Source organism: Vidua macroura, chromosome 2, assembly GCF_024509145.1.
Source record: "Vidua macroura isolate BioBank_ID:100142 chromosome 2, ASM2450914v1, whole genome shotgun sequence".
Classification (NCBI taxonomy): Eukaryota; Metazoa; Chordata; class Aves; order Passeriformes; family Viduidae; genus Vidua; species Vidua macroura.
Window position 1 is genome coordinate 13473012 of NC_071572.1, and position 11067 is coordinate 13484078.

The 11067-nt window shown below is 44.5% G+C and overlaps 1 protein-coding gene across 6 annotated transcripts in view; it reads left to right on the forward strand.

Annotated features, from left to right (window-relative positions):
* Positions 1–124: 124 nt before the first annotated feature.
* Positions 125–11067, forward strand: part of KLHL15 (kelch like family member 15) — a 28335-nt gene continuing 17392 nt past the window's right edge. The window contains exons 1-3 of one of the 6 annotated variants that reach the window (XM_053969819.1): positions 125–666; positions 2677–2773; positions 4458–4568. The gene's annotated coding sequence lies outside the window, so the exon portion shown is untranslated. Of the gene's footprint in view, positions 667–2676; positions 2774–4204; positions 4250–4457; positions 4569–10572; positions 10878–11067 lie in introns of those variants that run through there. The other 5 variants (XM_053969820.1, XM_053969821.1, XM_053969825.1 and 2 more) reach the window with 5 other exon arrangements.

The window sequence follows — 11067 nt, forward strand, 5'->3', positions numbered from 1 at the left end:
CCCTGTAAAGGACCCCCGGTCGCCCTCACGCCGGATGATGCAACCGGGGCCTGCGGCGGGGCCGCGCAGCGTGCGCGCGCACGTGCAGGGGGCGGGAGCGCGGCCGGCGGGTAACGAGCGCGGGAGCGCGGGCAGAGCCCGGCGCGGGCACGGCGCGCCTGCGGGAGCGCGCAGCTCGGCCGTGCCGGAGCCCGCCTGGACGGAGGGCGCGAAAACCCCGCCACAGAGCGCCGGGAGCCCGGCACGGGCCGCGCTGGTGCCGTGCAGCGCGGGTTGAAGCGGCGCCGTGGCTGCGGGAAGGGGACCGGGCTCGGTGAAAGACGCGCCGAAGGCAGGAGGCTCGTGCCGTGCTCAGGGTTTGTTGCTGTGCGGATTTATTTGGGCTGCCCAGGGGGTGCGGTGCAGAAAGGCACCTGGCGGGGGACTGAGGCACGATGTCCGTGTATGTACTGAAATGAGCACGTCGACCGCGGTGTCTGCTGGAGCAGTAACGTGTCACCGTACGTGTTATAACCTCTGCTGGCCATCGGCGTGAGGAGATCTTTCTAATTTCAGCCTTTTCTCTTGTTACTGTCTTTGTAGACTGGGCGCTTATTGTTAGGGAAAGCATGTGGATGTGAGAGCTGCCCCAACATACGAGCAACCTGAATGTTTTGTACGAAACAGGTAAAAATCCCACCAAACACTTGCTGTTTCCAGAGTTGGGTATGACATAAATGCTTTATAAATTGAATAAAATCCCTAATCCAGTTATGAGAGCCAGTTTAGAGGTTCACCAGAGAGTAAAGGCTAAATTCCCAGCCCTTCCCTGTGGGAAATCAAACGGGGATTTGATGGGAACCTCTTCATGGGAACCTCTTAAAGGCATAGAAGATGTTGCTGATAGTATTTGCTTCGTGGTCAGGGAAGCAGGTTTCAATGCAGGTAACCAGTTATCTCAAATATGTGTGTGTTGTGCCAACAACAGTGGCTTTGTCTGTTGGAAAACACATTTGTTCTCAGACTTTGCCTGGCTTTGCAGGTCAAAAAAAGCAGATTTGGGGCGGACAACCACGTGACTAAAATGTGATGATGGAAATCCATGTGAAACTGGTATGCCTGGTTTAACAATGGCTGTAACCTCCCACTTTCACCAGTGCTACTATTTCCATACTTTCCTGATACAAGAGCTAGGAGCAAGTTCTGATGGATATACCTAGAGCAAACACATTGCCAGTGTTCTTGAGCTGAAGAAATTAACAGGAGCACATTGTAAAAAACCTTCCAGTATCTATGACGGTGTTGCCAATGACAAAATGTATTTTATCTTGCAACCCAGTCATGTTCTACATTGGTCTGGAAAATAAATTTTCATAATTTTTATCAGGCCACATGGTGTTTTCAATTTTGCATTAAATATCTTCTGGGAAAAACAACTGAGATACACGAGGTGTAGTGAGAACATGATGCAATACTTAGTTGTAGTTGCCTCGATGTTCACACATGTATAATCACTCTTTTATGAAAATGAACTGAAAATACTGGACTCTGTAGTTACTTAGCTGTTTAAATTATGCAATAAATGCAGTGCAATGTGTGTAAAATTATGGAAATAGTTTTTGTCACATTTGAAACAGCCTTTAAAAAGGACTTAATCCTTGCCAAACACCCTGACAGGAATATGAAAAAAATACACAAACTGTTGCTTCTATTTTAACAATGAGATTGTACATTTTACATATTCTGAGGTACTCTTGCTATTTTGATTCATTTATTTGGAAATGTTTGTAGTATAAAGGAAACTCAGAAAAGTCTAAAGTCTGTAAATGTCTAATAATTGTAGGATCATAGAATGGTTTATGTTGTAAGGGTCCTCAAAGATCATTGAGTTCAAATCTTCCTGCCATGGGCAGAAACACCTTTCACTATCCCAGGTTGCTCAGAGCCCATCCAGCCTGGCCTTGAACACATCTAGGGATGGGGTAACCACAGCTTCTCTGAGAAACCTGTGCCAGTGCTTCACCACCCTCACAGTAAAGAATTTCTTCCTAGCACCTGATCAAAACCTGCCCTCTTTTTAAAGCCATTCTCCCTTGTTCTGTTACTACATGCCCTTGTGAGAAGTTCATTTTCTAGCCTTCTTTTGGGCCCCCTTTAAGCACTGAAAGCTTCTATAAGGTTTCCTCAGGGCCTTCTCTTGTCTAGGCTGAACAACCCCAACTAAAATAGGTAAGAACATTTCTAAAAGTTGACATTATGCCAACGTACATGTATTGGACATTTATGTATTAATTGAATAAAGTTTAAAAATATTAGAATTAAATCATAACTAATATATTAATATAGCTCAAAAAAACTATATCCAGCATTTTATTAATTGCAATAGTCTCATTTAAGCCAGTGGTAACTGTTTAGTCACTGACTTTCTACAAATGCCTAAATCAGAGGGGTCAAATCTCAATTTAAATTAATATTCAGTAAGGTAATCTTGAGACTAGTGTTCATTGTCAGAAGCCTAAATGTAATTATTTAATTTTTATAGGAGACTAGAATTGAGACATTATTAACATATTTTGATTTTTTGGTAGAAGCAAATTGTTCAATGTGAAGGAGAAGTGGATGGGAGGGTTTTTTTGTGCTTTGAAATGTTGAGCTGTTTTAAATGTCAAAGCTGCTGTGGTTTTGTTTTGTGGCTAGGTTTGAGGTCTTCTTCTGTGACAGTGTGTAGGAGAGACCTGAAGACCATCTTGCACCTCAGCTTGACACAAACTGCAGACAGCAAAATGACAGTCAGGTAAAACATAAAAGTCTTGCTTAGCTTTTTCCGCCCTTGCTGACCTATGAAGGTCAAAAGTCTGAAGGGTGCAGAAGGATGCATGAAGTTCTGGTTGTATAATTTCTGTACATGAGAAACTTAGTTTCTACTCATTTTTCTTTGTTGGAGCATTAGATATGGGTGGGTACATGTTTGCTGCAGCAGATGTCCATTATGGAAAAGGGAGGGAATGTCTTTCCTTTGAGACATAGGTGGCTGGAACACCTGTGTGGCAGGGTCAGTCTGTAAAGGCCAGTTTTTTCACCATAAGCACACAAGTAACAGGTTTTAAAACAGTGACTGGGGAGACGGGGCAAATTTACTGCATGAGTGAATGAGACAGAATAGTAAGGAGTCGCAAAGCCGAGAGGGGTCTGGCCATTGGGACGAAGGAGTGAATGGGAACTTGATTGTAGCAGAGGGAGCAGCAGGTGGGCAATTGAGCAGAGTGGGAATAGCATTGGGAAGTCTTTGTGAGGCACGGCATGGAATAGCCGTGCGAAGCTGTGGTTCATTGTGTGAAGCCATGAAAGATGGGAAAGACATTCAGCTTGGGGGTGGCAGGTATAGAGAAGGTACACTTGTTTTATAAATCAGGAATGGGGAGGGGGTGATAACGAGAGACTTAAAGTAGGCTGTGAAGGGGATGGGAACAGCAGTAAACAGGGAGAGGATGGCAGCCTGTGGTCTGCTATTTAAAGCAGTGAGTGACATAGAAGGGTAGCAAATGGTTTGGGGGTGGTAGTGGCAAACCAAAGGTCCACGTAGGTTAGTTCATCTCATACAATAAAATCTGAGGTGCCAGGCAAAGGCAAAATAGCGAAAGCTAAGGGGTACTTGTACTAAGGCAGGGCCTTGCTCACCCCACTCGGGGCCGTGCTCCCTGTGTGCAGTTTGTTCACTGCTCAAGGGCTGCGGGTCCTGACCCCTCTGGTGACCCGGTTCCCACGCCGGCTGGCAAGGCAGCCTGCGGAAAGCAGAGAGCTGTGATCAGCCCGCAGCACCTGCGGCTGGCCGGTGTCCGGGGAGGAGCTCAGCCGGCACCGAGCGGCGATTGCTGTAGTCCGGGCGGGATGCAGCGCTACACCGGGCAGCTGCCATAGCAAACTGGGAGCTGCCATAGCCTCGGAGAAATTGGCCGCGGCCTGGAGGCAGCGGGGTGGGAGAGAGCAGCGCAACACCGACCCTCTGAAAGCGGACGCGTGTGGATGCGCGCCCTCGCGGGCCGGACGCAGATGATGCTTCTCGGTGTCGCTTTCTCCAGCCGTGCTCCTCGGGGCGTGCCGGGGCTCCGGCGCCTGGCTGAGCCCGCTCGGGGCGGTGCCGGTGCCGGGGTGCCGGAGCCGTTCCTTGCCCCGGGCCCGCCCGCGCGGCCGCAGGTGCGGCGGAAGTGACGGCCGGCGCGGTGCTGCCGGGGGAACATGGCGCCCGCGGCCGCGCGGGGCAGCGCGGAAGGTAAACAAGCGTGAGGGCGGCGGGGATCCCGGGGGCGAGGCCGGGCCGGGCCGGGAGCGCCGGTGCCCGAGCGGCGCGGCGGGGGCGCCTCCCACCTCCCCCCCGAGCGCGGACGGCGGGGAGGAGGGAGCCCAGGATCCCCCCTTCTTCCTCCGCCTCCTTCTCCTCCTCCTCCCGGCTTCGCCTCAGCCATTGCCCCTCTCCGCAGCCCCCCGGCGCCTCCCTCCGCCGCCCCCGGCTGTATGGTACACGGAGCCAGGGCCCGTCTCCGCCGCTCCAGCGGGAGGAGCCGCGTCCTCAGCGCCACCGCTGCCGAGAGGTGGGTGAAGGATCCCCCGGGCCCTCCCGCCGCCGTCGCCCGCCCCATCGAGGGCGGCCCGGGCGGTCTCCTGGCCCTCAGGGACCCTCCTCCCCGGGCCGCGGGACGGCGGGCCGGGTGCCCGCAGGCGGGGAGCAGGCGGGCTGGAGCGGGGATCGGGCACGGCCGCGCCGGGCGGGCACAGCGAATGCCTGGCGGCTCCGGGGCGGCCGCAGCCCCGCCGGGCCCCTCGGGTTCCTGCGGCCGCACGTCGCGGACCCCGGGCCTGCCAGCCCCGCTGGCCGGGGAGCTCAGCCTGCGAGCTCCGCTCACAGCGGAGCGGGGCTGAGCGTGCGAGCAGGCAGGCTGAAGTAGGTCATCTGAGTTCCTGCCCCGAAAATGGCCATTTTTACCCGCCCCCTCCCCCATCGTACCTGATCGGGAAAAAAGTATCCGTGATCTGAACGGGTAGAGCTACCCAGGGTTGGTACTAGAGCTTTGATCTATTTGGTGAATACTGGAAGGTCACTTAAAATTTTAAAGTTCTTGCCTTTTTATTGTTTGGGTTTTTTTACTCCCATTTAGAAAAGAAATAGGAGAATCATAAAGCTGTTACTGGATAAAAGGACAGAACTTCTGGAGTCTGGCTTCCTGTGGACTTGTTATATAAACTTGTCTGTAGAATAACCCAGCTCTTGCACCACCATTGCCCCAGTTCACATTCGGATCCCCTTAGCATACCACCATACACCAACATACTTCTGTGTTTTCCCTTCCATCACCTAGAAAATGTGTTTAATTTCTACCACCTGTCCCATAAACTTTCCCACTGACACTCATCTCCTTTCACTTTCCTTAATTATACCCTGTGGCTGGTTTGGATCTACACATGTGTTGATTTGCCTTTCAGTGAGCAGAACACAGCAGATAACCATTGAACTCACACTAGAAATATCAGACCTTTTTCATTCATCTAGCTGCTAGTTTGGGGGATATGTGTAGAAATAAAATAGGTTTGAGATTTCTGTGTTTCTGAGAAGTGAGTTTGGCATTTGGTAGTGAGGTCAAAACCTGTGTGTCTTGAACAAAGGGCACAATTAATGTCATTTTCTCAGAAGATGCTAGGAGTACGTACTAAATTAGCAATAAAGATACAGATAACAAAAAGACAAATGGAGGGTGGAGTTTAGCAATCCTAATTTAAATTTTAAATATTTTTACTAACATAGTTTGAATACTAATTCTTACTCTTTTCTATCTTATTATGCTAAAAATTTATGGTAAGTCAGAAAAGATAGGATTTTTTGTTACTAACAGATACTTAGCTTGCTACTTTTCTCTAAAAAATACACTATAATTTTCTTAAGAAAAATCTTCACAGTGACAGAATCAGGCTTTATTCATACCTTTTTCTTATATTTGAAGAGGTTAATCATTCTATAAGACACAAATATATATATATGTAAAAAGGACTGATATTGTTCAGGATAGACAGTCCTGTCCACTTTGAGAGCAGTGGCAAATCTGTAGTTTTCAACACTACTATCATTTAACTTCTAGGTATTAGTAATACAAGTATTTCCAGTTAAAGATAGTTCTCATTTTGGTGGATGTATCAACTGTTTTATACAGGGCATCTGTTCTGGTATCAGTGCAATTGGAAGAACCTTGACCTAAGCTTGCTCTGTGTTTGGGAGCAGGTTTTTCTGTACAGGTGTTGTGATGCAGTGACCTCTTAGACAGATGGTTCAAGCCATCTTAGTGTCTGTGAAGTGCAGTTACAGGTTCTGGCACACGTGGAGTGAAGAATAACCATGCTGAGCTGAGGCACAATCCATGCTGAGTTTTAGTAGGTTTGGTTGTAACTGGTTCTGATACTTTTGACATGTCTGTAATAACCACAGTGACACCAAGTGCCACTGTTGCTATGGGCTGATTCAGATTGCTCCCAGGTAGCAACAGGAGCTGTGATGGTCAGGGGAGCTGTCCTGGTCAGCTCTGTGTCCCTAAGAAATGGAGTCTGGGCAGCTTTCAGGAGTAGCCAAGTTTTAAGTTCTGGCAGTCTGGTTCCTCTGAGTGGTGGTGATTGGTAAGCTCCTAACTTCTCCATTCTCAAGTAATCCAGTGCTTTTGAAATTCTCAAGATGGATTGGATGAAGTCTTAAACATGAACATACCAATGTGTTGAAGATAAATGGTTTCCCAAATTTAGTGTACTAATTACAAAGGATTTCAGATAAAACACATGGAAACCAGATGTATTTCTTTGTTCCGTACGCTGCAATTGTTGTAGCAATGGAAAGTTTTGATAGCCACTGGTTATTGATCCATCCCACATGACATCACTCGTTCTGTTGCTGTTGTGGGGGGATTATGATGAAAAATGGTGGACAAAATTTAATGGTTTTAGTTTTAAACCATGTAAACAAAGGTTTAATTTGCGAGATAAATTATTTATGCTGTGTATGTTATAATTACATTCTTACTCAATACAGTACACTGCATGCAAAGGCCCAGCCTTCAGCCATGCGTGCACTTGTGAGTGTTTGCTAGTGTGTTCAAATACTTGTATTTTCATATGTGTGTATAGCATTTGCCTATGGAGAAATGTCCTCTTTCTGCAGAAAAGCATGTTAACAAAACTAGGGTCAAAGAATTCTGCTCTAGGCAGCCTTTGCTATGCACCTCATCAAATAAAGTATGCATGATGGCTTTAAAATGTACATTTAAATGTATGCATTTGGTGGATGGAAGAGATTATTGTGTTTTAAGCTCTATTTTAGTACTTTGTGTAACCGAAGCATGGTTCTGTGTGTCTGGTGAAATGTCTTTATGGTGTATCTCATAGATAGTGTTTTATTATGTGAAAATTTGTTGTTCAGCTTGTCCACAAAGATGATTTCTTAGAATATCTATGGGATAGGTAAAATGAACAAGTACTCCATAATTAGTAAACAAAACAAATCTTGCTCGTTCTGTCTCAGCATCCCAGAACAGTTACTAAGGAACAACAGTAAAGGAAAGCTGAAATTTTCCTTTGAGATCGTGTGCTAGACTTGGTATTGTCAATACTTTCCTAGGATTTCTGTCCCTAGAAAATGCATATAAGCTTACATATGACATAAAGACATGTATTCAAAGGGCCCTTTTTCAGGTAGAACTGCTTTTGGAGAGATTGTAAATCCAGGAGGGCATGAGTCAAAAGCAGATACTCTATAACTTGCTTCTCAAAAGCCAGTGCATTTAGACTCCATTACTTCTGCTTGTGACTAAGAGCCTCAGACACCCTGAGGAAAGAAGGTTCTCCTTGTTTAGCAAGAAAAAGCAGTCTTGAGTAGGATTTTCAGACTTTCATTACAGCTGCAGAATAAAGATGAGAAATCAGTGTTCCAAGTAAGTGGTTTTACAGTTAGAGCACTGTAGAATCTAATGCATTATGTGCTTAAAGAGGAAAAAATGTAAGGAACAGCTAATAAGGTTAAATGTATTTCTCTCTTGGCTTTTCAGCAGTCTTCCTGTGCTGCATTATCCTGATCAGCTCTAATATGTGCAGAACAATAAAGAATGTCAATGTACATTGCCCCCCACCTCCCCTTCATTGTTTATACATTGGATTTTTTTTGTTCCAGTTTTCCTATAGACCACTGCAGGCTCCATGTCTTCCACTGGATTAAGTGTGCAGCTGTGATTTGCATGCATGAAGAAAACCTAACTGAATTTTCCATTTTTATTGAAAATATGGAAAAAAAATGTTATGTATTGTCCTCTGGGAAATAACTGCAGCATTTGAATAGTGCTTAGAATTACATCAAAGATTGCAAGTATGTGTGTGGGAGGAATGGCATAGCTATGCTTTAGAAAAAATTACTTGCTTTGAGAGTATTTTGTATTGCTTTTTTTAATGTTTGAACTACCACATTGCTTTTGACAGAGGATATTAGCTTTAGAAATGAAGATTTTTTTTTACCAGTTAAGCATAATATGCATTTAATTATCTACTTTCCCAGTTTTTGTACTATTTTAACCCCTTTGTGTATTTGCACTGGTAATACCTTTTTTTGTTTTAAAGAAAAAAATATCTGCTGATACTGTACATGGCTTTATGCCAAGAAAAGGATATTTACTCCTTTTATTTAATGCAGGAAGACAAGTAGTCCTTTTGCTTTTCACTCATTGAATTCTGAAGCTTCTTTAGATGGTGTAAGGAGGAGTCTTACTGGTTTTGTGTCTGCCTTAGTAATCCATTACATGCTCACTGCTGTTTAGGAGGAAAAATATGTTAATGTTGAAAACTGTAGATTTACTAAAAGTAATATCAGCAGGAATGTGAAAAGAAGGATTAAGTGATTTAAACACCTACATTTTTAAAACATTCAGAAATATTAATTTCCAAGTGTTGCCTCCTTTCTTACTATTATGGAGATTTGTGGCTGACTCAGTGTTTTAAATATTTTTTTACGGAATAGCCAGTTGTAGGGAGATGTAAAAATTTGAACCCTAAAGAATGTTCCCTAAATACAGGTGGGTTTCATTTCTCAGTATTTCAGTGATTGCTGCCTTGTTAGATTTAAAATTCAAAGGATAGTAACATATACATTATTTTTTTGGTGTATGTATATTTGTCTTATTTCTATTTAATCAGAATTAAAAACGTCTCAAAAAAAAAAAAAAAAACCAAATCGTTGCACTGTCTGTGCAAAAGCAACACAATCAGATTCACAGCCTAGTTGAGGTTGTAAGGGACCTCTGGAGGTCATCTGTGCCACCTGCAGGGCCACCTAGTGACAGTTGCCCAGGACTCTCTGGTGCTGGTTTGGTTGGGGGTTTTTGTTTGTTTGTGTTGTGTTTTGTTTATTTGTTTTGGAGTTTTTGTTGGATTGTGATGAGTATTATTTACTTGTTCTCCTCCTTAAAAGCAACACTGAAGGTGCATCTACCATGTCTCTCCTTAACTTCACTTCCAGCTTTTCCTTTTTGCTGCTTTGAGGGTGGTGAAAGAGGCCTTTCTTTCCTGTGTACAAGTTAATTTGTCTCCTTTTATTTGAGGAGTACCCATAATGTAATTACCTTTTTCAAGGTAAGGGCAAAGATCCTGCTGTGTGTTTGGAGCTTGCTGCTGTGGTTTCTCAGTGCTGTTCAGGTACAGAGTAATGCACATACTCTTTTGAAGAATCCCCTTCAGTAGGGTTACCTGTGTGATTGCGATCCCATTATTTGCAGATGAATATATAATTGCTTCTGTCACTTGGGGAATGTTGCTTCATTTTTTACTTCTTCTCCCCAATACATTGTTGTGTTATTCTGTTCTCGCTCTCACATTTGCAAATTCCAACTGTCCTTTCCCATTTTTAACCCTGATCATGGAACTGAAGCTGAGCCAAGTCTTAGTTGATCTCCTAAAGCTCTGTAACTTACACAGTTGTACTGTCTGAGAGTCCTTGTAACCACCGAACCTCTTGGCTGATTCCAGACAGCAGTGAGAGTTGTTTTCAGTTGCTGTATATTTTATGAAAATGAGTGGCCCATTTAAAGGCAGGTGATCATTAAATCTCTTGAACAGGAAGGACTGAGGTATGAGCTCAGCTATTATTAAACATCAGAGAGCTGGGGATGGGAGAAGAGGAGTTACAAGTTCTCCAATGAAAGAAGGAAGTAAGCTAATATTGGTCCTTACCTTTTTATTTGATACCAGAAATCCAGTTAGAAAGCAAAATCCTGTGAAGTCAGGCTTTATGCTTCCTCTTCAGTTGGGTGCTTCTTTTTGAGGTGGTAAGAATTAGCGAAGTGGTTCTTTCCTCATCTGCTTTTGTGTAAGAGTTGGCAACAACTAAAAAAAATATCTGATGGTAATTTTTCTTTCTGGTAGGCATTTGATGTTGAGGAGTAAGAGAATCACAATGTGAGGTTCCAGAGCAGTTTGCATGTTTCTCTTTGTCTTCAGTGACATTGAAGGGAAGGTGCTGTCTTGGATACTGGTGAGAAAGTGATCGGATTGTCATCTTTGTTCTTTGCTCCTGCTCTTACTTTCAGGAATTTGAATTCTGTGAGAAAGCCTTAATTGTAATGAACACTCCCAGCATTGGCTTTATCGTGCACAGAGCCCATCATCAGACTTCAGCAGTGTGGGAGTGGTGTTAATTCCATGAGGTGTGGCTACAAACACCCATTCACCAGTTTAGTTTTGCACAAACAAAGGGTATCTCCAGTTTGGTTTTCCAGGATGGGTGCTGAGGAGTGAAGGAGAGGAGATGATTAACCATTGATGAGTCTAATAAAATGCATTCCTGTTACAATGGCAGCAGCCAGAATGTGGTGCTTGAGGAAGTGGGAGTAAGTGGTAACTGCTCTCTGAGGCTGTGAAATATAGGCCAGCCTAGAGTAACTTCTGGGTCCATATACTTATGTGAAGTTTTATGACCTTGAGAATCTGCAGGTTTTTCTAATGTGTTGGTATTATTTAGATTTTCATGTGTGTTACCAGTACCAAAGCATTATTAGCTTTATTTGTTATAGTTGAAGT